This window comes from Ambystoma mexicanum, chromosome 4q (genome assembly GCF_040938575.1).
Source record: "Ambystoma mexicanum isolate Mex_15411 chromosome 4q, UKY_AmexF1_1, whole genome shotgun sequence".
In the NCBI taxonomy this organism is placed as follows: Eukaryota; Metazoa; Chordata; class Amphibia; order Caudata; family Ambystomatidae; genus Ambystoma; species Ambystoma mexicanum.
The window spans coordinates 228,562,533-228,589,152 of NC_090928.1; the positions used below are offsets into that span (position 1 = coordinate 228,562,533).

Genomic DNA, 26,620 nt, shown 5'->3' on the forward strand with positions numbered 1-26,620 from the left:
TGTTTTTCAAACACCCAAAAAACAGTAGACTTACTGTTCAGCCTGGGATTTTCTATCAACGAAAAGAAATCCAGCTTAGTCCCCAGCCAAGTAAAACAGTTCCTGGGGGCTCCAATTCGTACGGAAGACGGTCTAGTCTTCCCTTCCATTGAGAGGGTTCAGAACATGCTCTCTCAGGTTCCTCAGTATGTAGCCAGTCGAGAGGTGACGGTACGCAAAGATATGCGTTTGCTAGGGATGGTGGCGTCATGCATATACTTGGTCCCCACGCGCGGCTGCGCATGCATCCCATGCAAGAGTGGCTCAACGGCCAGTGGTGTCAGGCCAGCGGACAATGGGAAGATCTGTTGTCTCGCCAGCCTCGTTCTCTCTGCAGTGGTGGTCGAGGGAGAACCTCTTGAAGGGGAAAATCTTCACCACCCCTGCAGTGGAATCCACTCTCACGACAGACTCATCTCTCACGGGGTGGGGGGGGCTCACCTGCTTCAACAGACAGCGCACGGAGTATGGTCCCCTCAGGTAGCGTCCAACCATATAAACCTACTGGAGCTACTAGCAGTGTTCAAAGCATTGAAAGCCTTTCAGGAGCAACTGCAAGGGAAGACAGTGCTGGTCCTAACCGACAGCACAACAGCAATGTATTACCTGAACAAACAGGGGGGCACTCACTCTCCAGGGCTAGCTAAGATGTCCCAAAACATCTGGATATGGGCTCTCAGACACAAGATGTTCCTTATATCCCAACATGTTCCAGGGGGAACTCAATCTTCTGGCAGACGTACTCAGCAGAGATTTTCCTCTGCCAGAAGAGTATGAATGGCGACTGCACAAAGACATTGTATCCAACGTCTTCGCAGAATGGGGGTTTCCAGAGATCGACCTGTAATGCCAAGATTACGCCTCCAGGTACCCCCAGAACCGATCCAAGGGGAACGGTCTCTGGATAACTTGGTCAGGGAAACTTGGCTACGCTTTTCGCCCCGACTCCCCTTCTGAACAAGATAGTACACAAGATTTACCAGGAACCAGTCACCATGATTCTGGTGGCTCCCATGTGGGCCCGCCAGCCTTGGTTTGCGCACCTGATGGAAATGTCCCTCTCCCCACCATTCAAGCTGCCCTGCCCGTACAACATGTTGTCTCAGGATAGGGTGGAGACTGCACCCATGCCCACAAACTCTGAACTTAGCAGCCTGGCTCCAGAGGTCATAGAGTTTGGACAACTGCGACTCCCTTAAAGAGGGCACTCGTGGGGCGGACAAGAGTGCATGTGCGGGATAGACTAGAGCACGCGTGGCAGACGTATTGGCTGGACTGAACCGCATAGAACTGCATGACGTATATAGTATGGCTTAGAATGCAGAGAGCATTTAAAAGAGCATATAACCCATCATATCACACCACCACGCTTACTTTCTCCTTTACATCACCACTCAACTTTGATTGTCTCTACTCTCTCTACTTATCTGAACTTTGGTTCCCAAGGGTGTTCAACCTACCAGCGCTTTCAGACCATACCAATGGTATATAAGGCGCTATATAAGTGCAACATAACATGCATGGACAGCCTACACCACGTCACAGCAGAAGGTGTTGTGGTGGAAAATACCTGTGATTATAGCCTTTATGGAAGGGGTTAAAAGAATTGATCTCCCCATCACTCACCCAGCCCCTGGGTGGGATCTAAATGTGGTTTTAACCAGGCTCATGGGACCCCCTTTTGAGCCTATGCATAAAGCTAGTCTGAAAGACCTGACTTACAAGACAGCCTTTCTGGTAGCTATCACTTCTATCAGAAGAGTTAGGGAACTACAGGCCCTCCAGGTTTTGGACCCCTTTGTTTACAGTCCACAAAGATAAGGTAGTTCTGCGCACACATCCCAGATTTGCACCGAAATGTATTTCGAAGTTCCATGTGAACCAGTCAATCGAACTACCCACGTTCTTCCAGAAACCTACTAACATGGCCGAAAGAAGCCTTCACGCACTAGATGTGCGCAGGGCAGTCATGTTCTACGTGGATAGAACTAAACCACTGAGGAAAACTAAAGAATTCTTTGTTTCAGTGGCAGCTGGTAGAGAAGGGGGACCCTGTCTCTAAATAAGCAATATCAAGGTGGATTGTCAAATTCATCACACTGTTACACTCTTGCAAAGAGAGAACTGCCCTTCAAGCCTAGAGCACCTTGTACTCGAGGCACTGGGGCATCCATAGCATTCATTGCAAATGTTCCCCTAGAGTCCATTTGCAAAGTGGCAACCTGGAGTTCTGTACACACCTTTACAAAACACTATTCCCTAGACACTCATTCTAGGTCTGATTCTCAGGTGGGACAAGCAGTAGTAAGACCTCTTTTTTTTTCTACTGTTCCTTCTCACAACCCACCTCCAACTCCGGGTACTGCTTGCTAGTCTATGCACAGCATGCGATTCTAAGCAGATTAACAAGCATCAGAAGACATGCATTACTTACCGTAAAAGCATTTCTGATGATTGTATCTGCTTAGATTCACATGCGTCCTCCCTGCCTCCCCGCTCGGGGTGGAAGGAACATAGACTTCTTCCTACTTTCTCTTTTCTGTACTCACTATAGTCATAAGGCTCCCTCTTGGCAGAAAAAATACAATCGGAAGGACCTCGACGCGTGAGGGATCTTGGGTACACTACACGTCACGTAGGGATAGTGTTACAGGCACGCCCATGTCGACGTCCCCTTTCGATTCTCGAAAGACCAGATGCAATACTCCGCGGTTACCACTGGATGTCGGACTTTGCCCTGCATGTGAATCTAAGCAAATAAACCATCGGAAATGCTTTTACGGTAAATAATGCATGTCATATTTGAGAGATATAGCATTTTGGAATGTTTATGGAAAAGGTTTTCCCTTTGTTGTCGTGTTTGGTCGTCGGTCGAGTACATTTTGTTTTGGGGTGTGCGAAAGATTATCAGGACGCATAGCACAGTACATTCAAGGCAATAACAAATATGTATCATGGAAAAGCATAAATCATTTGGCATACCCAGATGGGGGAAGTATGAAAGTGCAAGGTCTTGTTAGTGATATTTGGATGTGAACATTACAGTGCACAACACATTGCAGTTTACTTTGAGACAACCAGCTATAAAGATTATAGAATACAGTGCCTTAATGTGTGTGCCTACATTTCAGCTCCCTGGGAAACAGTACTGAACAATAGAATTTGCTAACAACCCAGATGTGATGCACAACTTGTATAGGATGTAATACACTTTCCTATGAAATATCTAGCAGGGAGACATTACCATGCTGAACGCATGCAATTTTCTTTTGATGATATACCTAGTTGACTGGCAACAAAACGGCACATTAAAATGCAGTGTGCCAAGAATCCAGATCTGATAACAGGCACTACATTTGAATAAGTTACAACTTAGGACAGTTGGGGTCTGGGTAGGGGTAGCACAAGCCTGGGGTTAAGGGGTTGTCCCATACCTAATTGTAGCTGAAGTCCTCACCTGTCAGATGGGATAGGGTGGCAAACAGGCAGACGGGAGGCACTCGTGGCGAGTTCCCTTTGCCAGCTGCTCAGGTAGGGACTGCCTGGATGAGTCAATCCATTGAGGGAAGTGCGGGAAGCAGTGGCGGCAGGTGGGAAGCTGAGTGGGAAAAAATCAGCACGGTTGTGCTTTATGAGGGAAAAAGACTACAGGGGAAACAAAGGCACGAAAAAACAGGGTTTGTTAAATTTATTAAAGGGTTTGAATTAACTGGTTTGAGGCTTGCTCTAAACGTTTGGTGCTCCAGGAGAAAATGTCTTTCTGGCTGGCCCAAAGACTGTTCTGGGTTATGTGACCCGGATGCCAGCCCAATCAAAGGAAGGGCTGGGCGAGTGAGTCAAAAAGGGTTAAGTTGAGCTCAGGCAGCACCTTAAGGAAAAAAGGATGTGGGCAACAGAAATGAGAAAAGAGAACATGGTAAGGGTCTTAGCCTTTTTTTAGGGGTTACATATTCGCCTCGGCTTTCTCAGGGATGGCCATCCTCTATGCATTTCAATAGATGTGAAAAGTACTTCAAGTTTGGTTAAAGTGTGGAATAACCGGAATCACCATTCCTTTTTTAGTTTTTGTTCCCCAACATTACAATAGCTGCTCATCCTTTCCTTCCACTGGGCCACGGTTTGGTGTATCCATAGTGTGGGCACAACACAGTAATTTCATATAACCTTTGCCACAATACCAATAGTGTTGACGGGAAAAGTATACATTTTAACATATATCATTACACCCAGCTGGGTGGTATGTCCTTGCCCAAACCAGCTCTTCCCATGAACTAAGGTTAAATAGAAGGGAGAGGAGGAAACCATGCCCAGTAAGTTAATGCATTTATAGTGGTATGGCCCTTCACCTGCTGCCCTAGATCAGTATGCGCCAGTGGGCATGTAGTTTAATAGCACATAATGTAGTTACAAGTATTGCACAGATTTGTCATAAAAAAAATGTATAAACTGTTTAAGTTGTTTACAGCTAAGTCCACAGTACAGAATGGATCAGAAATCACCAACTCCCCAACCTCCATGGATTTGCATCCTTGGGACCCCCTCTCACTTTTCCTCCCCCCTTTTCTTTTCCTCCCCCCTTTTCTTTTCCTCCCCCACCCGTTCCTCCCACCACCAGGGGTTTCTGTTCCTTTCAGCATCCCTTCTGCTCCTTTCAGCATCTCCTCCGGCTGTGGTCCCTGTACCCCAGCCTCTGGCGCCATCTACTCCATAGGATCCTCCTGATCTGCAGGATATGGACGAGGAGCTGGACATGCCATCCTCAGCCAGGGCCTTCCACGAACATCTTGCTGGCCTGGCGGAGTACCTGGGCCTCCCCAACCCGACAGCCGGCAGAGGGGTTCCTGGCTGAAGTCTTCACGCAACGCCCCTCTGCCAAAACGGGGATTCCACTGCAAACCGATGTAGTCTCCCTGGCCAAGAAGGGTTGGCTTAAGCCCCACTCGGTCCAGCTGGTCAATCGACGCCTGGACGCCAAGTGCAGGCAGATGGAGGAGGGGGATACACTCTTGCTTTCGACCCATCCTCAGCCACACTCCTCAGTGATCGCTACCGCATCCCTATACTCCAAGCCTGTCGTCCTCAGCCGCCTCCTGCGGTGCTACTAGGCAAGGATAAGATCTTGGAGGCATACGGCAAGGAAATCTACCCACAACGCATCCTTGCACCTTCGTCAGGCCAACGCAATTGCCATGCTGGCTGCCTGCCGTCAACCAAAGGTAATGGCGGGAAATTGCTGACTTCCTCCCGGAACTCCTCACCCAGTGCCAATCATGCTTTAAGGCGGGGCTAGCTGAAGTCAAGCTCGTGGCGCATTACCTCATTGAATCCACAATTGCTCATATTGATACCTCAGGCCGTGCCATCTGCATTGCAATGGAGATGAGAACAGCCTGGCTCCAGGCAACGAAATTTAACTCGGATGTCCAGGAGCACATTCTAGATCTACAATTCGAGGGGTTTGGGGGGACCTCTTACACTCCTATACGGATGAAGAGCCGGACAAAAAACAGCTCACAAACGGCAAAGTCTCTATCCATCCTTACAAAGACCACGCCCAAATCGTACACCCAATCTCAGCAGCGCTCGGAAAAGGGTCGTACATATGGAGGGTTCCACAGCTTCCAGGAATGCAGACCCAGGCAGCGGGACCGCTCGCTGTCTGAGAACCGGTGCAAACAGCAAAAAGGGGGGGGGGGTGTAAGGGCTTTTTCCAGTCCCCCTCAGCCTCCGAGGGAAAGAAGGCATGACGCGCCCCTTCGGGTCCACGTGTCTCTGGTGGGGGCCAGGCTTACTCTTCATGCACATTTCTGGTGCCAGAAATTCACGAGCCCCTAGATCCTCTGTAGTATACACAGGGTACCGCCTTCCTATCCCAGCATCTCCTCCCTCCCCTCCCCCAGGTTGGGACAGCAGCCCTTTTGGCGGAGATCCGGTCGCTCGTAGAGCCAGGCAGTGGAGGAAGTTCCAGTCTCCCAGCAAGGCTTTGGCTTTTTCTCCAGGATTTTCGCCATTCAGAAGAACCAGGCGAGCCTGAGAGTTGTGCTGGACCTTTCCACCCTCAACCTCTCCCTACCCCTGCAAAAATTCAAGATGGTTGCACCAGCTTCTATAGCGGAGACATTGGACAAAGACTGGATGTGCTCCCTGTACCTGAAGGGTGCGTACCAACACGTCCCGATTTGGCAGCCCCATCATTCTTTCCTATGGTTCAGGATCATGGACTACCATTTTCAATACAAAGTCCTTCCATTTGGCCTCAACTCGGCCGCAGGGTCTTTACCAGACTCATTAACGCTGTGGCGGCCCTCCTCAGAGCGCAGGGCCTCCACATCTACCCATACCTCGACGACTGGCTTGTTAGGGCTACCTCTCTGGAAGCGGTTCTCCACTCTCCCCATGCCCCATACACTGCACGATCTGGGCTTCTTGCTCAACCTCAAAAAGTCACAGCTGTAGACTGACATTCCTGGGACTTATTTGGGACACGTGTTCCGAGAGGGTCTCCCATTGGAGTACAAAATCTCGGCCATCAAGAGGGCCACTGCCCACTTCTTCAGCAGAGAGGTGACCTCGGCATTTGAGTACCAACATCACCTGAGTCTACTGGCAGCGGTCCTATTAGCCGTGCCGCACACGAGCCTAAGGATGAGAAGGATTCAGCTGCATTTCGCGGCCTCATGGAATCGGGAGCGGGGCTTGCAATCCGAGATCAGCAATGTTCCCCCATCTCTCCACCTGGACTTAAAATGTTGGTCCATGGACGGCAACCTAAGGACGGGCAAGCCCTTTCGGCCGCCCTCTCCGCAGGCCACCATCACCACAGATTCCTCGCTCGAAGGCTGGGGAGCCACCCTGGACGATCTCTCAGTCCACAGCACCTGGACTCAACAGGAGAAGGAATACCACATCAATTGGTTGGAGCTGAACGCCATCTGGCTTGCGCTCAGCATTCCTACCCCCTTCTCAGGGGCAAGGTGGTCATCCAGACAGACAACTCGACCAGCATGTACTATGTCAACAAGCAGGGAGGCACCAGATCCCTTCCTCTGTGCAGACTGGCGATCAGCTTGTGGGAATGGGCCCTGGAAAACGACATTTACCTCTCGGCAGTCCACCTCCCGGGGGAATGAAAACTGGGAGCGGACATTTACGAGTGGCAGCTTAACAACCTAGTTATTCAGAAGATCTTCTGGGGTCACCCCCACGTGGATCTTTTTGCCACCTGGCACAAGAAGTGTCCCCAGTTTGCATCCTGACATGGTCAGGGCCCTGGCTCTCTGGGCGATGCATTTCACCTCCATAATGAAAGCCTACACCTTTCCGCCCACTCTGATCCACAGGGTAATTTGGAAGATCAAGGAGTCTCGACGACTCCCCACCTTTCTGATAGCTCCATGGTGGCCGGCCAGGCCCTGGTTTTTGGAGCTACTCAGCCTCTCAGAGGTGCCCCCGATACACCACCTGACGGGCCCAGCACATCTTCTGGCTCAGCAGGGGTGGGCAGAATCATCCACCCTGCGCCAGGGAAACTAGCCCTCACAGCGTGGTACCTGAGCAGGTAACTCTTCGGCACCTTAGCCTCTCACAGGCCAATCTGGAGATCATACAAGGAGCCAGGAGAAAGCCACCAGGGCCCAGTACAAGGCAAATGGACCAGATTCGGCCAATGGACAGACTCCAAGGGAATTGACCCCTTGGCTTGCACGTTGGACGACGTGTTTGCCTTTTCGGCGCACCTCGCTCATTCAGACGTACAAGTGGACACCTGCTGCACATCTTGTAAGCCACGTTTTAATTTACATACAAAATTGAAAAGATCAATTTGGATGTCCGCAAAATTAAAAGATTGTGCAAAGAAAGTCCTTTGAGTACAATCACTTCTCCAGCATGGGGTCTGGCATGGATTCACATGCTCATGAATATTCCCCGTCGTCGGGCTGGGAATCCTCGGTAAAGAAAAAACCAGTATCAGTTTTGTTTCTGATCTCTTTCGTAGTAGCAACCAATCACTGATCTCTGCGTTATACTGACCACAGCCAATGACTGCCCTCTACCTAAGCCCCGCCTCTGGCAGCCATCTTCAGATTTTTACCGCACGTTCAAGTGTTGGGATCCTCGTGCTATTGCTCTCGAGCGTTAGTGCTATTTTTTCACGTTTTTTCTCAAAAACGTTGATTTTTTTCGGTCAAAAAGAGCCTCAAGCTCCACCGATTCTTCATCCGATCAACGGGGACCCGTGTCGGATTCGTCTACGCCCCTCAAGGGTGAAGATTTCGTCGAGCTATGCTTTTGGAGGACTCCAGAAGTTTCTCAGGCCCATCTCGGACATGGCCCAGGAGAAGGGAAGCTCGACGGCCGGAAAGCTGTTCAGGGTCTGCCCTGGATGCCAGCTTCAGAATGTCTTTAAGGAGGACGAACACTCCTTTTGTCTTTACTGCCTACATGAGGATAAGACGCACGTGGAGAAGGACTGTGCGTTTTGCGGCAATATGTCGGAGCGGACCATGAAGGACCGCCATCAACGTCTCGCCAACTGGCTGGAAGGGAAGAGCCCGTCAGGCGAGAAGAAGAGGAAGAAATCCGAGCGGTCTTCTAAGACCTTTGAGGACGCCCTGGTGACGGGGGTCCAAAACAAGGCCAAGCACCGCGAGTCCGCTGGCATCGGGAGCGCCGAACAGTCGGGCTCTACGGGCGCCAGGCAGGGCGCATCCTCCCCGGCACCATCAACCACGAGCCAACGCTCTGGTTCGGGTAAGAGGAAGGCCGAGCACCCGGCGAAGCTCCTGGAGAGGCCCCGGTCGAGCTCGAAGGCCCCATCGGAGGGAGAGCGAGGCAGTGTTTCCCCCCCCCCCCCCCCCAAAGGAGAAGGCGGTGAGCGCACCTAAGGTGGTGAAAGCCTTAATCCATCCGGCCAAGGCCTCTATCGAGACAGTCGCGGCGGCCCTGGCTCAGCCTGTGGAGGCTACACCAGTGGTGGCGACCTCGGGGCTCAGAGTCTCCCTGCCACCGCGGAGGGAGTCCTCTTTTATGCCCATCGACAGGACCCCCGTGAAACCTCCGACGGAGAAGAAAAAGGGGGGGCAGGAGGTCGTCGTGGATTCGGCCTCAACCTCTGAGGAAGAGCTGATCGAGGTCTTAAGCCACGGCGTTGGCATGGAAGAAGACCAGCCCGTCGGGAGGGATCCCGACGTAGGAGACGACGATATCGTCGAGGGTGCCGACGGGGCCCCTGACCGCCCGTCTGACTCCCCTCAACCAGCGCCGCAAGACAACTCGGCGGCCATTTTGTTGGCTATACAGTCCTTATGCTCTGAGATAAGGACGAGACTGCCGTTACCACCAGCGGAGGAACCGCTCCCGACGGGGGACCCGGAGCCGGGCCCTTCTGGGAGCCCTCCCCCTAAGAGAAGGATTCACCCTCCACCTCCTTTTCAGCCATCGCGCCCTGTTCAGCCCTCCTCCCCGTCCACGACTCGTGGGGATGATACAGGGACTGACACAGCCGCGACGGGTACGGACGAGGTTTACGAGGATCTGCCGTCGTCACCTCCCACCCGGGCTTCCCCGCCCGACGAGATTGGATCGTTTCACTCCATGATCGCCAGGGCATCCGAGCTCTTCCAGCTCTGCCCGGAGGAGAAGGAAGGTTTCCTTTATCAACGGCGCGAGGCCAAGAGGAAAACGGTCCTCTCCGTGCCTCTACTGGACGATATTTGGGATGAGGGCCTCGCCCTCCTCAAGAACCCATCCACGACGCCGGCTAGAAGGGATCGGTACAAGAAGTACTGGGTCCCGGACGCGGCCCCCTTGTGCCTCCGGGCACAGCCGACCCCGGACTCCGTCGTCTCCACGGCGGCCAGGAAGAAAGCGGAGGGGGGGGTGCGGCCTCACGTCGACTTCCCCGCCAGACGGCGAGGGAAAGAAATTGGATACGATGGGACGCAGGGTCATCTCGTCTGCAGCGACGACGATTAAGGCGGCCAACGCCTTGGCTATCGTAGCCCGCTACGACAGGGAGCTGTGGTACAAACTGGCCCCCCTGCTGGACTTCCTACCGGACGACAAGAGGGCGGATGCCCTAGAGATCTTGCAGGAAGGTGAGGTGGCGTCGGACCACGCCATTACGATTGCGACAGACATCGCCGACACTGGATTTCGCCAGTTGGGCAACGGCGTGTGCCTTAGGCGGCGTGGATGGCTCAAGGCTACTGACTTCCGTCAAGACGTGCAGACCAGAGTCTTGGACATGCCATTCGATGGAAACAACCTGTTTGGGAAAACAGTGGACGATTCCCTTCAAGCCATCAAAGCAGACACGGAGACTGCCCGGGCTCTTGGGGTTCTCCAGCAACGGCGGCCGCCCTTTCGGAGCGGCTGAGGCAAGGGTGCCTCCAAAGGTTCCAGCGGCGGATTTTCCACCTACCGTCAAGTGGCCCGTTCGTCGTCGCAGGAAGCTTATAGGGGACGAGGCAAGTCAGGCGGACCCCGCCGTCGTCGCCAAGGAGGTCAAGGCGGCAAAGCCTCGTCGAAGCAGGACTGAACCGGCCGTGGGGTCGGGCCCCCACCCAAGCACCCCGGTGGGAGGCCGGCTGGCTAGCTTCGTCAGCGTGTGGGAGTCCATCTCCACCGACCATTGGGTGCTGGACGCCCTAGCCCAGGGTCACGCGCTCCAGTTTCAAAGAAGGTGCCCGCGCGTCCCCCATGTGGCTAGGAAAGAACTTCACGTCCCTCAACTTCTCTTGGAGGTAAAGGCGATGCTCAGGAAGGGCGCCATCGAGCTCGTCCCAAAGAGGCTTCGGGGCTCCGTAGTTTACTCAAGATACTTCCTCGTGAAGAAGACGGGAGGATGGCGTCCCATCCTGGACCTACGACGACTGAACAAATTCATCAAGCCACAGAAGTTCCGGATGGTCACCCTCCAACACGTCCTGGGTCAGCTGGAGGAGGGCGATTTCCTGTCGTTGTTGGATTTGGAGGATGCCTACTTCCATATTCCCATCCTAAAAGGACACCGAAAGTTTCTCAGGTTCGTGGTCCAAGGGCGTCACTATCAGTTCAGAGCCCTTCCCTTCGGACTAAGGTCGGCACCCAGGGTGTTCACCAAGTGCCTCGCACCGGTGGCGGCGCAGCTGCGCCGAGAGGGGAATCCACGTCTACCCCTACCTGGACGACTGGCTCATCCGAGCCAAGACGAGGGAGCTCGCCGTGGAGCACATGGCAAGGACCGTCCAACTTCTCACGGACCTGGGATTCTCCGTAAACTACGCCAAGTCCCACCTGGTGCCCGCGCAAGACGCACTGTTTCTGGGAGCGAAGCTCGACAGTGTCGCTTCTGGCCTCCCCGTCGGAGGAAAGGACGAGGGCCCTTCTGGGCAAGGTGCAGCGGATGCTGGTTGCGGACGCGGCCAGAGTGAGGTCCATCAAGTCCCTCCTCGGAATGATGTCTTCTTGCATTTACCTCATCCCCCTGTGCAGGCTCCGGATGCGCCCGTTGCAGGAGTTCCTGGACGCGCGCTGGATCCAGACGACGGGCAGCTTCGAGGAGAGGATCACACTCGACGAGAGTTTCCGACGAGCGATCCGGTGGTGGGGCACCCGCGCACATCTGACGGCGGGCATGGACTTCCAGACCCCCGGCCACCAGGAGACAGTGACCACGGATGCCTCCCTGGAAGGGTGGGGAGCGCACACCGAGAATCTGCACGCGAGAGGCCTTTGGCTCCCGACGGAGAAGGCCCTCCATATCAACGTCCTGGAGCTCCATGCAGTGTTTAGGGCCCTCAGGTCCTTCCTTCCGTCCCTCAAGGGCAAGGTGGTGAGGATCTTCACCGACAACACCGCCACCATGTTCTACATCAGGAAACAGGGCGGAACCAGGTCCCCGGCCCTGTCCAGGGAGGCGCAGGATCTGTGGCATTGGGCCGTCGCCCAAAGGATGTTTCTGGTGCCGTTTCATCTGGCAGGGATAAAAAACACCATCGCCGACTCACTCAGCAGGGAGCTGCGCTCGTGCCACGAGTGGGAACTACGACAGGATCTAGTGGACCGCCTCTTCCGACGGTGGGGCACACCCCAGATCGATCTGTTCGCGACGGCGACGAACTTCAAGTGCCGGAGGTTCGCCAGCAGGTTTCCCCAGCCGAGGAGCATGGGCGATGCTTTCTCGTTCCCCTGGGAGGGCCTGTTCCTATACGCGTTCCCTCCATTGCCATTGCTGATCCGGCTCATCAACCAGCTCAAGAGGTCCCGGTGCAGGATGATCCTTGTCGCACCTGCGTGGCCGAGGCAGATATGGTTCCCGGACCTTCTGGATTTGTCAGCGTCCCCATCAAGCTGCCAGTGGACGCGGATCTGCTCTCCAGGGAAGGAGGCGCCATCCTCCATCACGACCCGAAGTCGCTGAACTTGCAGGCCTGGCTCCTGCAGCGTTAGAGTTTGGAGGATACGACATACCGGCCGATTGCAGATAGGTTCTTGCAAAGGCCAGGGCGTCCTCAACTCTTAAATGCTACGGACACAAATGGAAGAGGTTCTGTCTGGTGCCACGCACAGAAGATTGACCCTCTGCGGATTACGGCTCCCCAAGTACTGCCGTACCTACTGACGCTGGCCAAAGCTGGACTGGCGCATGCGTCCATCAAGATTCATCTTGCTGCGATCTCCCGATACACCAGAACCACGGGGCGGACGTCCTTGTGGTCTCATCGTCTGGTGAAAGAGTTCATGAAGGGACTGTTCAGATCGTTCCCGCCGGTGAAGGCTCCGGCCCCGGCGTGGGAGCTCAACGTGGTGCTGACCAAGCTCATGGGACCTCCGTTCGAGCCTCTGCACTCGGCCCCGTTGAAGTTCTTGTCGTGGAAAACAGCGTTTCTTGTGGCCATCACCTCCGCACGACGGGTGGGAGAGATCCAGGCCCTTTCCTGCAAGGCCCCGTACTTGACTTTTCACGACACGAGGGTAGTGCTCAGGACGCACCCCTCCTTCATGCCCAAGGTGCCGTCGGACTTCCACCTCAACAAACCCTTGGTGTTGCCTGTTTTCTTCCCGTCGCCTTCGTTGCCGGCTGAGAGGACTTTGCACTCGCTGGATGTGGCTAGAGCGCTGAAGTTCTACGTGGACCGCACAAAGGGTTTTCGGAAGACGTCACAACTCTTTGTGAACTTTGGACCTGTCAATCAGGGGAAGGCTCTCTCGAAGGCTTCCATTTCCAGATGGCTCTCCGGCTGTATCATGTACTGTCATCGGTTGACAAACTGACCCCTGCCTGGCCGTCCGAGAGCCCATTCCACCAGAGCGATCGCAGCTACCACGGCGTTCCTATCTGGTGTGCCCTTGCTGGACATCTGCAGGGCTGCTACGTGGAGGTCGACGCACACCTTCACGAAATTCTACTGCGTCGATAGGGATTCCAGGAAGGAGTCCAGGGTCGGCCAAGCAGTGCTGCGCAACCTGTTCGCCTAAGGTGAGCCTGGTGAGGAGGTAAGATTTGGTTAATGTTGAGTTTGATGTGATGCTTAATGTTGAACCTTTGCCACCTCCCGTGGTTGTGCATGTGTGTACTGCTATGTATTCTTTATTCATGAGCATGTGAATCCATGCCAGACCCCATGCTGGAGAAGGAACAAGTTACTTACCTGTAACTGTTCTCCAGCATGGGTCTGGCATGGATTCACATGCGAACCCTCCCGCCTACCCCTCTGCGGCTCTTCACTTGGTCATACTGCCACTTCACGTGCTACCAAATCTGAAGATGGCTGCCAGAGGCGGGGCTTAGGTAGAGGGCAGTCATTGGCTGTGGTCAGTATGACGCAGAGATCAGTGATTGGTTGCTACTACGAAAGACAGATCAGAAACGAAACTGACACTGGTTTTATTTTACCGAGGATTCCCAGCCTGACGGGGAATATTTATGAGCATGTGAATCCATGCCAGACCCATGCTGGAGAACAACAGTTACAGGTAAGTAACTTGTTCCTTCTTGAGACGAGAGCTGGTAGTAGGCTAGATTGTGCGCTAGGTTCGTGGTCTGCTCTGATTCAGTAATTTCTGCTGTGAGGCTTGTGTAAATGGATGGGGTAATGGGGGACCGTTTCCTCCTCCCTTGTTTCCCACCCATGCAGCCCATAAATTTGTGGTTTAAAATATTGCTGACTGCGGGGGTCTTGGGGCTTGACCTGTTTTATCATGGCTCTTCGATTGCCTTTCTTGTAGCAGCGTATTTATTCTAGAAGGATAGGGGAAAAGTGTTGCAAAGGTTGTGGAAGACAACCGTGGCCCCATCTAGAGTCGAGATGGAACTTAGACCCTAAGGAAGATGTGTTTGGGAGTGGAGGCAAGAAGGGAGGACGACCTATCTGCCCATTGTACGAGGAAGAGGGAGGACGGTCCGGAGGATGGGTTGGGGGAGGGGGGGTCTATAGATGGTAGTGAGAGTAAGGGAGAAACTAGGTGAGAGACAGCCTGCAGACTAGGCTTTGAAAGGATGAGTAGGTTTGAGTGGGGATGATGGAGGCAGGCGCCCCCTCAAGATTACAGCCACTCCGTACGCCTAGGATTGGATAGGATCTTGTAGCCTTCAGGCACAAGTGTCAAAAGCAATGACAGAGCTGGCCTTGAATCATGTCTGAGAGCAAGGACGTCAAGATCTTAAAGGAGGTGACAGAGGAATGTTTGATAGTGCGAGAATTGAGGGTGGCTAAGTGATGCTAGTTGCCCACTTTAAAAGATTTACGATTGTGGTATGGGGGGGGCAGCGGTCAACTGGGGGGAGGGGCAGAGGGATGAGGGAAGGAGGGGTGGATGGTAGGGAAGTTGGAGAGAAGCAAGACGCCTGTCATAAATGCGTAGGTTGGGCTCAGATCCCTGGGCCATGATGGTGCCATTATGATAAAAATTAATGGCGCATTTGGAAGAGGAAATGTGCGCCAGGAGCAGGAGGAAAAATGGGAGAGGACAGAGACCATATGGGAGTGTCCATAGGTTAGAATGTCAGTGATAGTCTGTTTAGAGGAGCCATTGGTGTCGGTGTCTGCGATGGGCAGACCAGAGTTTTTTTTTTTCTTCCTTCCAGACTTGTGAGAGTATAGGAGATGGTGAAAGTTAGAAAAGATAGGGGAGTTGCAGTGTGTCATGGGGGCAGAGTGTGAGGGGCGGGGGGGTCAGAAGATATCAGGGGAGAGGGTTGTGCACCTGTAGAATCACACCAGGCGGCCATTATTGGGCACATTGGGAGTGTCCAGATATACAGTTCAGTTAACAAATTGGTAGCAAGTCTAAATTCGATTTTAGCCAAAAGCACTACAAGCAGTACACCATGGTGGTGGATGCAGTTAGAAGCACACCTAAATTCGAATTTAGTCAAAAAGTACTACGAGCAGTACAAAATGGTGGTGGATGCACAGTTGGAAGCACGCCAAATTTAGATTTTAGCCAAAGGCACTACTTTGTGGAAGGTGGATGTGTTAATCTGCCTTTGGAGTCAAAAACCTTAAGGCAGAGAATAAAAACCACCACTGTCAGGCTTGAGAATAAGCCTGGCTGGGGGGAAAAACAAACCGAGAAAAGCCAGCAAAAGGGACATGAGGCAAGACTACCAGATGTAATAAAATGTGGTCTTTCTGCCAAATGCCCAATAACATATCTTGCAGATGTTCAAAACATAGGCTACTCGATACACTACAAACACGAAATGCCTAAGCTTTGCATCTGGAGCCAGGAGCCCCTATGCAAAGCCCTGTTGGATAAGGACATTGACCTTTGTGTATGCTTTTTGCACCAACACCACTGTCATATTTACAGGAGAGCATGACAATGTTTCACTTCATCAAACTGGGCAAGATTAATCTGGTGTCTTCGCCCATTACCACTGGTAGTTTGTCCCTGATAAAGCTACTCCTACAGTGGGATCTGCTAACACAATACACCCACCGTAAGAGTACATCCAAACACACAGGCCCTGAACTTGGCAGTCTGGTTCCTGAAATCCAAGTTTAATAATCTCAAATACGCTATTATGCTACTTTAACAAATGCAAGAGACTTGTAATATCATCCAGTAAACAGAATATTGTCCAATGAAACTGCTTGGAGGGCAACGTAGTTGCCTCATACAGCTATGGCCTAGTCTTTAATTAAATTAAGTTATATCTGGCAGCACTTGCTATGTACACAGCATCACAACGTAAGTTTTTTGTTGGAAGAGCCCTGTGGAGGGCTTCATGGGGGGCACTGCATAAGTGGTTTAAGTAGTCAAAATCATTGGTAGACCTACTGTGTCGAAAATAGTGTAGGAGGGTACACATACTTCTCCAGCATGGGGTCTGGCATGGATTCACATGCTCATGAATATTCCCCGTCGTCAGGCTGGGAATCCTCGGTAAAGAAAAAACCAGTATCAGTTTCGTTTCTGATCTGTCTTTCGTAGTAATAACCAATCACTGGTCTCTGCGTCATACTGACCACAGCCAATGACTGCCCTCTACCTAAGCACCGCCTCTGGCAGCCATCTTCAGATTTTTACCGCACGTTCATGTGTTGGGATCCTCGTGCTATTGCTCTCGAGCGTTAGTGCTATTTTTCGCGCTTTTTCACAAAAAACTTCGATTCTTTCGGTCAAAAGAGCCTCAAGCTCCACCGATCCTACATCCGATCAACGGGGACCCGTGTCGGATTCATCTGTGCCCCTCAAGGGTGAAGATTTCGTCGAGCTACACTTCGGAGGACTCCAGAAGCTTCTCAGGCCCGGTCTCGGAGATGGCCCAGGAGAAGGGAAGCTCGACGCCCGGAAAGCTGTTCAGGGTCTGCCCTGGATGCCAGCTGCAGAACGTCTTCAAGGAGGACGAACACTCTTTCTGCCTTTACTGCCTTCATGAGGACAAGACGCACGTGGAGAAGGACTGTGCGTTTTGCGGCAACATGTCGGAACGGACCATGAAGGACCGCCATCAACGTCTCGCCAACTGGCTGGAGGGTAAGAGCCCGTCTGGCGAGAAGAAGAAGAAATCCGAGCGGTCTTCTAAGAACTTTGAGGGCGCCCCGGCGACGGGGGCCCAACATAAGGCCAAGCACCGCGAGTCCGCTGGCACCGGGAGCGCCGAACGGTCGGGCTCTACGGGCGCCAGGCAGGGCGCACCCTCCCCGGCACCATCAACCACGAGCCAACGCTCTGGGTCGGGTAAGAGGAAGGCCGAGCACCCGGCGAAGCTCCTGGAGAGGCCCCGGTCGAGCTCTAAGGCAGAGGAGGAGCGTGGCAGTGCCCCCTCCCTCAAGGATAAGGCGGTGAGCGCACCTAAGGTGGTGAAGGCCTTGATCCATCCGACCAAGCCCTCTATCGAAACGGTCGCGGCGGCCCTGGCTCAGCCTGTGGTGGCTGCACCAGTGGTGGCGACCTCAGGGCCCAGAATCTCCCTGCCTCCTCGGAGGGAGTCTTCCTTTGTGCCCATCGATAGGACCCCCGTGAAACCCTCCGTGGGGAAGAAGGGGGGGCAGGGTGTCGTCGTAGATTCGGCCTCAACCTCAGAAGAGGAGCTGATCGAGGTCTTAAGCCACGGCCTAGGCGTGGAAGAAGGCCAGCCCGTCGGAATGGACCCCGACGCAGGTGACGACGACGACATCGTCGAGGATACCGACGGGGCCCCTGCTTGCCCGTCGGATTCCCCTCTGCCAGCGCCGCAAGACAACTCGGCGGCCATTTTGTTGGCCATACAGTCCTTATGCTCCGAGATAAGGACGAGGCTACCGTTACCGACGGAGGAACCTCTCCCGTCGGGGGATCCAGAACCGGGACCTTCTGGTGTTCCCCCTACCAAGAAAAGAAGGATCCATCCACCACCTCCTTTTCAACCGTCGCGCCCCGTCCAGCCCTCCTCCCCGTCCACCCGAGGGGATGATACGGGGACTGACACGGCAGCGACGGGTACGGACGACGAGGCATACGACGAGGATTTTCCGTCGTCGCCTCCCACCAGGGCTTCTCCGCCCGACGAGATCGGATCTTTCCACTCCATGATCTCCAGGGCTTCCGAGCTTTTCCAACTCTGCCCTGAGGAGAAGAAAAAGGAAGGCTTCCTTTATCAGCGGCGCGAGGCCAAGAGGAAGACGGTCCTCGCAGTGCCTCTGTTGGACGACATTTGGGATGAGGGCCTTTCCCTCCTCAAGAACCCTTCCACGACGCCAGCTAGAAGAGACCGGTACGAGAAAAAGTACCGGGTCCCGGACACGGCCCCCCTATGCCTCCGGGCGCAGCCTACCCCGGACTCCGTCGTCTCCGCGGCAGCCAGGAAGAAAGCGGGGGGGGGTGCGGCCTCCACATCAACTTCCCCGCCGGACGGCGAGGGAAAGAAATTGGATGCTATGGGACGTAGAGTCATCTCGTCGGCAGCGACGACGATTAAAGCAGCCAACGCCTTGGCTATCGTGGCCCGCTACGACAGGGAGCTCTGGTACAAGATAGCTCCCCTGCTGGATTTTCTGCCGGACGACAAGAGGGCGGAGGCCCTTGAGATCCTGCAGGAAGGTGAGGTGGCTTCGGACCACGCCATCACCGTGGCGACGGACATCGCCGACACTGGGTTCCGCCAGCTGGGCAACGGCGTTTGCCTTCGACGTCGTGGATGGCTCAAAGCTACGGACTTTCGGCAGGACGTCCAGACCAGAGTCCTGGACATGCCCTTCGACGGGAACAACCTGTTTGGGAAGACAGTGGACGATTCCCTTCAGGCCATCAGGGCGGATACTGAGACGGCCCGGGCCCTTGGAGTCCTGCAGCAACGACGGACGCCCTTTCGGAGCGGCGGAGGCAAGGGCGCCTCCAAAGGTTCCGGCGGCGGTTTCGCTTCCTACCGTCAAGCGGCCCGCTCGTCGTCGCAAGAGGCCTACAGAGGACGAGGCAAGTCTAGCGGACTCCGCCGTCGTCGCTAAGGAGGTCAAGGCGGCAAGGCCGCGTCCAAGCAGGATTGAACCGGCCGTGGGGTCGGGCCCCCACCGAAGCACCCCGGTGGGAGGCCGGCTGGCGGGCTTCGTCAGCGTGTGGGAGTCCATCTCCACCGACCGTTGGGTGCTGGACGCCCTGGCCCGGGGCCACGCGCTCGAGTTTCAAAGAAGGTGCCCGCGCGTCCCCCCCGTGGCCAGGAAAGAACTTCACGTCCCTCAACTTCTCCTGGAGGTAAAGGCGATGCTCAGAAAGGGCGCCATCGAACTCGTCCCAAAGAGGCTTCGGGGCTCCGGAGTCTACTCGCGATACTTCCTCGTGAAGAAGAAGACGGGAGGATGGCGCCCCATCCTAGACCTGCGACGTCTGAACAAGTTCATCAAGGCGCAGAAGTTCCGGATGGTCACCCTCCAGCACGTCCTGGGTCAGCTGGAGGAAGGAGACTTCCTATCGTCGTTGGATTTGGAGGATGCCTACTTCCACATTCCCATCCTAAAGGGGCACCGAAAATTCCTCAGATTCGTGGTCCAAGGGCGTCATTACCAGTTCAAAGCCCTTCCCTTCGGACTACGGTCGGCACCCAGGGTATTCACCAAGTGCCTCGCACCGGTGGCGGCGCAGCTGCGCCGCGAGGGGATTCACGTCTACCCCTACCTGGACGACTGGCTCATCCGCGCCAAGACGAGGGAGCTCGCCGTGGTCCACACGGCAAGGACCGTCCAACTCCTCACGGACCTGGGATTCTCCGTGAACTACGCCAAATCCCACCTGGTGCCCGCGCAAGTCGCACTGTTTCTGGGAGCGAGGCTCGACACAGTGTCCCTTCTGGCCTCCCCGTCGGAGGAGAGGACCAGGACCATCTTGGGCAAGGTGCAACGGATGTTGGTGGCCGACGCGGCCAAAGTGAGGTCCATCAAGTCCCTCCTCGGGATGATGTCTTCCTGCATCTACCTCATTCCCATGTGCAGGCTCCGGATGCGCCCGTTGCAAGAATTCCTAGATGCGCGCTGGATCCAGACGGGCAGCTTCGAGGAAAGGATCAAGCTCGATGAGAGTTTCCGACGAGCGATACGGTGGTGGGGCACCCGCGCGCATCTGACGGCGGGCATGGACTTCCAGACCCCAGCCCACCAGGAGACTGTGACCACGGATGCCTCCCTGGAAGGGTGGGGAGCGCACACCGAAAATCTGCACGCAAGGGGACTCTGGCTCCCGACGGAGAAGTCCCTGCATATCAACGTCCTGGAGCTCCGTGCAGTGTTTTGGGCCCTCCGGTCCTTCCTTCCGTCCCTCAAGGGCAAGGTGGTGAGGATCTTCACCGACAACACCACCACCATGTTTTACATCAGGAAACAGGGCGGAACCAGGTCCCCAGCGCTGTCCAAGGAGGCGCAGGACCTGTGGCATTGGGCCGTCGCCCAAGGGATTTTTCTGGTGCCGTTTCATCTGGCAGGGATAAAAAACACCATCGCCGACTCACTCAGCAGGGAGCTGCGCTCGTGCCACGAGTGGGAACTACGGCAGGATCTGGTGGATCGCCTCTTCCGACGGTGGGGCACACCCCAGATCGACCTGTTCGCGACGGCGACGAACACCAAGTGCCGGAGGTTCGCCAGCAGGTTTCCCCAGACGAGGAGCATGGGCGATGCTTTCTCGTTCCCCTGGGAGGGCCTGTTCCTCTACGCGTTCCCTCCCTTGCCTCTGCTAATCCGGCTCGTCAACCAGCTCAAGAGGTCACGGTGCAGGATGATCCTCGTCGCACCTGCGTGGCCGAGGCAGATATGGTTCCCGGACCTTCTGGACTTGTCAGCGTCCCCGCCGATCAAGCTGCCGGCGGACGCGGATCTACTCTCCAGGGAAGGAGGCGCCATCCTCCACCACGACCCGAAGTCGCTGAACTTGCAGGCCTGGCTCCTGCAGCGCAAGAGTTTGGAGGATACGACATACCGGCCGATTGCAGAGAGGTTCTTGCAAAGGCCAGGGCGTCCTCTACTCTTAAATGCTACGGACACAAATGGAAGAGGTTCTCTGTCTGGTGCCACGCACAGAAGATTAACCCTCTACGGATTAGGGCTCCCCAAGTACTGCCGTACCTGCTGACGCTGGCCAAAGCTGGTCTGGCACACGCGTCCATCAAGATTCATCTTGCTGCGATCTCCCGATACACCAGAACCACGGGGCGGACGTCCTTGTGGTCTCATCGTCTGGTGAAAGAGTTCATGAAGGGACTGTTCAGATCGTTCCCGCCGGTGAAGGCTCCGGCCCCGGCGTGGGAGCTCCACGTGGTGCTGACCAAGCTCATGGGACCTCCGTTCGAGCCTCTGCACTCGGCCCCGTTGAAGTTTCTATCGTGGAAAACAGCTTTTCTTGTGGCCATCACCTCCGCACGACGAGTGGGAGAGATCCAGGCCCTTTCCTGCAAGGCCCCGTACTTGACTTTCCACGACACGAGGGTAGTGCTCAGGACGCACCCCTCCTTCATGCCCAAGGTACCGTCGGACTTCCATCTCAACGAACCCTTGGTGTTACCTGTGTTCTTCCCGTCGCCTTCATCGCCGGCTGAGAGGACTTTGCACTCGCTGGATGTAGCTAGAGCGCTGAAGTTCTACGTGGACCGCACGAAGGGTTTTCGGAAGACGTCACAACTCTTTGTGAACTTTGGACCTGTCAATCAGGGGAAGGCTCTCTCGAAGGCTTCCATCTCCAGATGGCTCTCCGGCTGTATCATGTGCTGTCACCGGTTGGCAAACCGACCGCTGCCTGGCCGTCCGAGAGCTCATTCCACCAGAGCGATCGCAGCTACCACGGCGTTCCTATCTGGTGTGCCCCTGCTGGACATATGCAGGGCTGCTACGTGGAGGTCGACGCACACCTTCACGAAATTCTACTGCGTCGACCGGGATTCCAGGGAGGAGTCCAGGGTCGGCCAAGCAGTGCTGCGCAACCTGTTCGCCTGAGGTGAGCCTGGTGAGGAGGTAAGATGCTTAATGTTGAGTTGATGTGATGCTTAATGTTGAGCCTTTGCCACCTCCCGTGGTTGTGCATGTGTGTACTGCTATGTATTCTTTATTCATGAGCATGTGAATCCATGCCAGACCCCATGCTGGAGAAGGAACAAGTTACTTACCTGTAACTGTTGTTCTCCAGCATGGGTCTGGCATGGATTCACATGCGAACCCTCCCGCCTACCCCTCTGCGGCTCTTCACTTGGTCATACTGCCACTTCACGTGCTTCCAAATCTGAAGATGGCTGCCAGAGGCGGTGCTTAGGTAGAGGGCAGTCATTGGCTGTGGTCAGTATGACGCAGAGACCAGTGATTGGTTATTACTACGAAAGAGAGATCAGAAACGAAACTGATACTGGTTTTTTCTTTACCGAGGATTCCCAGCCTGACGACGGGGAATATTCATGAGCATGTGAATCCATGCCAGACCCATGCTGGAGAACAACAGTTACAGGTAAGTAACTTGTTCCTTCGGTCCTGGCAAAGGCGTCGCACATTGCTCCTTCCAATCTCAACTCTTCTATCTCTGATACTCTTGATGCTCTTGCCCCTGTCATGAGCATCTGTTTGAAGTCCAAAGCCAAGTGCAATTCTGGGTACGACTCTGACCTAGCTACCCTTAAACACAAGTGCAGGGGGGCTGAGAGGAAATAGAGGGATTCTTGTTTATCCTCTGACAAACTGGCCTGCCGCCTCCTCCAAAGGCAATACTGACTGTCCATACTAAGAAGAGCCCACATCCAAGCCTGTGTCTCTGCAGCATCTAACAACTCAGCTGAACTCTTAAAAATCTGCAAGGAGCTGGCCAACCCTGCTGCAGTCTCTACCTCTCCTGTTGCCTCCCAGACCCTTTGCGCAGCCCTTGCCTCTCACTTAATCTCTAAAACCCAGGGCATCCTGTCCACCCTCTCGTCCCCTCCCCCTCTTAGCCCTTCTTCTACGAACTCTGGCCCTCCTCTAGCCGCCCCCCCACCCTCTTTCTGTTCCTTTAATCTTTTCTCCCCTGACGAGGTTTCCGGACAAGTCTGATCTATGAAAGTCTTGTCAAAATAGGTTTTTCCCCTGTTCCTCCAAGACCATCAAGGACCACATTGACACCCTTGCTCCTGCCCTGGCCGATTTCTGCCACCTCTCATTCCCCTCGGGAGTCTTCCCCTCTCACATGAAGCACTCTTGTGCACCCCCTTCTCAAGAAACCCATAGCCTACCCTTCTTGCCTGGCAAACTATCGCCCAATCTCCCTCACACCTTTTCTTGGAGAACTCTTGGAAAAGCTGGCCATCTCTCAGCTTAACCTCCACTCAATTCTGTTGGCTGCTGATGAGGACGGTGAGAAAACTCTTATGGATCTATTATCTAGCACATGTGGTGTACCACAGGGATTGTCTCTCCCACATTGTATAATATATTTACCAACCCCATCTTCGAAATACTTGACAATTTGGGTCTGTCTCATACTAATTACGCTGACACACAGACCCTCATCCCTATCCAAGGAGACTGATAAAGATGTGGAATTGATTAACAAAATCTACCTAATTATGCAAACTTGGATGGCCACCGATGGATCATGTCTGTGACGAAAAAAACGGAGCTCTTAATCATTGGATCCACCAAGAGATTGAATAAACTCTCTCCTCAATACAACTGTTACTATTGATGGAATCTAGATCAAAGTTGCTAAGGAGGTAAAAACCTTAGGTTTTTACCTAGACTCTGCACTTAACCTCAATAAACAAGTAAATACCACAGCATCTGCAACTAGCTACACTTGAAAATTGATCCACACATGCAAGCCTTTCTTAGCCACTGAAAGTTGCATCACAATTGCACGTGCACTAATATCCAAGCTGAATTATTGTAATGCACTTTGAGTACTAGCAAACACAACACCAATAAACTCCAGACACTTCAAAATAATGCCGGAGATCTGATCTAGGCTTACCAAAATCGCAGCCTATATCTCTTGAGAAACTATCAATTGGCTCGCCATAACCGAAAGAATCAAATTCAAATCTCTAAAACTCACCTACAAATGCCTCAATAACAAAGCACCTATATACTTGACAGATAAATTCACCAAACGTACATCTGAACGACCGATCAGAAAAGCGCAATCTAATAGCCTCAGTCCCCAATTTCAAACGTCACAAAACAGGAGGATCTAGTTTCCTAGTCTTGGAGGAACAACTCTGTAATTCCTTACCTGATCGCTTAAGAGCATTATCCTTATTCCACGCATTTAAGCGGAATGTTAATCGCTGGCTGCATACCTGTGACCGCTGATGAGCCTGCCTCTTGCCTATGATCCTCTGCTCCTGTACAACACAATCTATGTATGTTACTGTATATATTCTGCAAATGTAATGTGTATTTTACTCTATTCTGCAAATTTACTTTTGTGTGTAAATATCCCTGTAGTATGCAATTTCCCCTCTATGATCATGTAGTATTTTACTGCTCCTTTTTTCTCCCTCCATGTAAACCAAACTTGTTGGCGCCCAGATGCTTGAGAGCCCAGAGCGCTCTATAAATAAACAATACAACACAAGAAGAGCGGCTAGAACCAGGACATACAACCCACTAACCCAACTTCAAATCTCTGCTTACCTAATCCACCCGAAAATTCACACAACCATCTACTGCCCATCAAACTGCACACACTTCACCACACCGCAACAACAAACGACACTTAAAATGCATCAATGGCACACAAGGCTCTTTCCGTTTCGATACTTGGACCAAAGCTCAGCGCACAGTAAAAACAGAACTGAAGCCCCCAACAGCACACCATTTTCTCACTTCCCCTCTCGCTCTTCACCCGACTAACCCAACACCCCCACCCCCACCCCAACCCTCTTGTTACAGACCCACCTGAATGCCTGGAGACCAACTCCGTTGGTGACGGTGCGTGATGTAAATGCCTTTAACATTTTTGTTCCATCTTCCCCTTCCATGCCTCGGCGCGCTCAGAAAGGGTGTATGAGCGCGATACAAATAAAATATCAATATTGTCGAAACCGGTTCATCACAATGGTTGAGATAGCAAAAAACTGGAAATGCTACCCAATCTGTCGGTCTAAATTTGTTTGACTCAAAAACCTTTTAACATAACTATTTGGAGGCCACAAACACATTGGGCTAATAAAGATTACTACCTCACTGTCCTTTTTTTTGTAGGTAATTTTTGTTTTGTAAATCTGTTTAACACATTTGTCTTTCATCCCTTCTACCTTGTGATAGTCTTTTCTTGAATAATTTTGTTTTTTGTAGGATGTTGTTCAGTACACCTTTGATAATGTTTCCTTTTATAGTTTCACCGATAGTTTTTGTTTTTAGTCTATCCACTTTTAGATCAGCTCACCACCATATACTAGGGTGAGAGGTACCGCTTTGAGAGACAGTAAGATGCTTTTCTCTGTCCCTGATTAGGGGGGACGAGGGGAGTTAGCAGTATACATTTACATAATTATTTCCGAGTTCCACCTGCTCTTTAACTACCACCTCTTCAGAAAGAAATAACCAAGTGTAGAGTCAGCAAGATCTGCTCAGTCATCTCGATTACTGTTCTGGTCCCGCTATATTCTTGTTTTTCAGATCTAGCAAACTCAGTCAGCATGGCTCATCTTATCCCAGAAGGAGTTATCTGCTCAGTCAGTAGGGTGATAGTGGAAGTTCACCCCCACTCCCGATACCAGAGCGATATGGTCTGATTTCTACATAAAGCTCATCCAAGCGGTCAGGATGCCTTGCACTAGAGCTAAAACTTAAGAACTATCTCCGGTTCCGCAAACACCTCAAGAGCTTCCTCTTTGCTTCTTCCTTCGCCCACCCTCTCCCCTGCTGATCTGTTCTCTTGTGGCACTGTGCACCTGGCCACCCTCTGTCCGCTGGACCCAGGGACCTGCTCACCCTGTCACCTGCACTGCCTCCGGGCCACCCCTTGCACTGGGGTCTGTATCTGTACCCATACAGTCCTCCACCCCTGCCCCCTTTTTCTTCCTGTACTTATCAGTCCTACCCTGCCTTAAACCCAGCACTTGCTGGCTGCACTACCACTGTTTGTTGCCTTTATTATTTATCTGTTTCTGCTCCGCACTTTCCACTTCTCCCCCTTCCATGCATTTTTACCCTCGCCCTCTCCCATGCACTTGCACGTTCTCAATGTCACTGGACCTAGTAAGAACGTTGTTTTGTTTACCCTTGTTCCCCTCCCTTGCCATGTCGTGCTCTGAAACACTTTGTGTACGAGCATGATAGAAATGAAATATATCATATCAATATTGCATTAAATCGACCAGCTTTGGATGTATTAATTTGATATTCTGACAGACGTATGGAGGAAAGGCGACTGAGCATGCATACATTAACTTAGTTACTGCAAAGTTATAGCAAAGTATTGCTGTTCCCTTTTCCTCCATTTGCCCTACATCGCCTGCTGGGCTCACCTATGCAGGTGAATGGACGGGTGACCCCACCAAGAGAATTGGGGCAGACCTCAAGTTTCCAGCGTCCATGTTAGCGGATCCCTTAAAGTCCATTTTTTTCTCCTCCTGGTCTTTGTACTTTTTGGTTTCCCATTTGAAAGATAGAATATGTACAAGTCCAAGCAAAAAGGCTGGATTGCCTTCTCGCAAATGACCACCGGA

At 53.1% G+C, this 26,620-nt stretch overlaps 1 protein-coding gene across 1 annotated transcript in view; it reads left to right on the forward strand.

Annotated features, from left to right (window-relative positions):
- The window catches only part of AMD1 (adenosylmethionine decarboxylase 1), a 344,136-nt gene that overhangs the window by 189,602 nt on the left and 127,914 nt on the right, over nucleotides 1–26,620 (forward strand). The window lies entirely within an intron of this gene.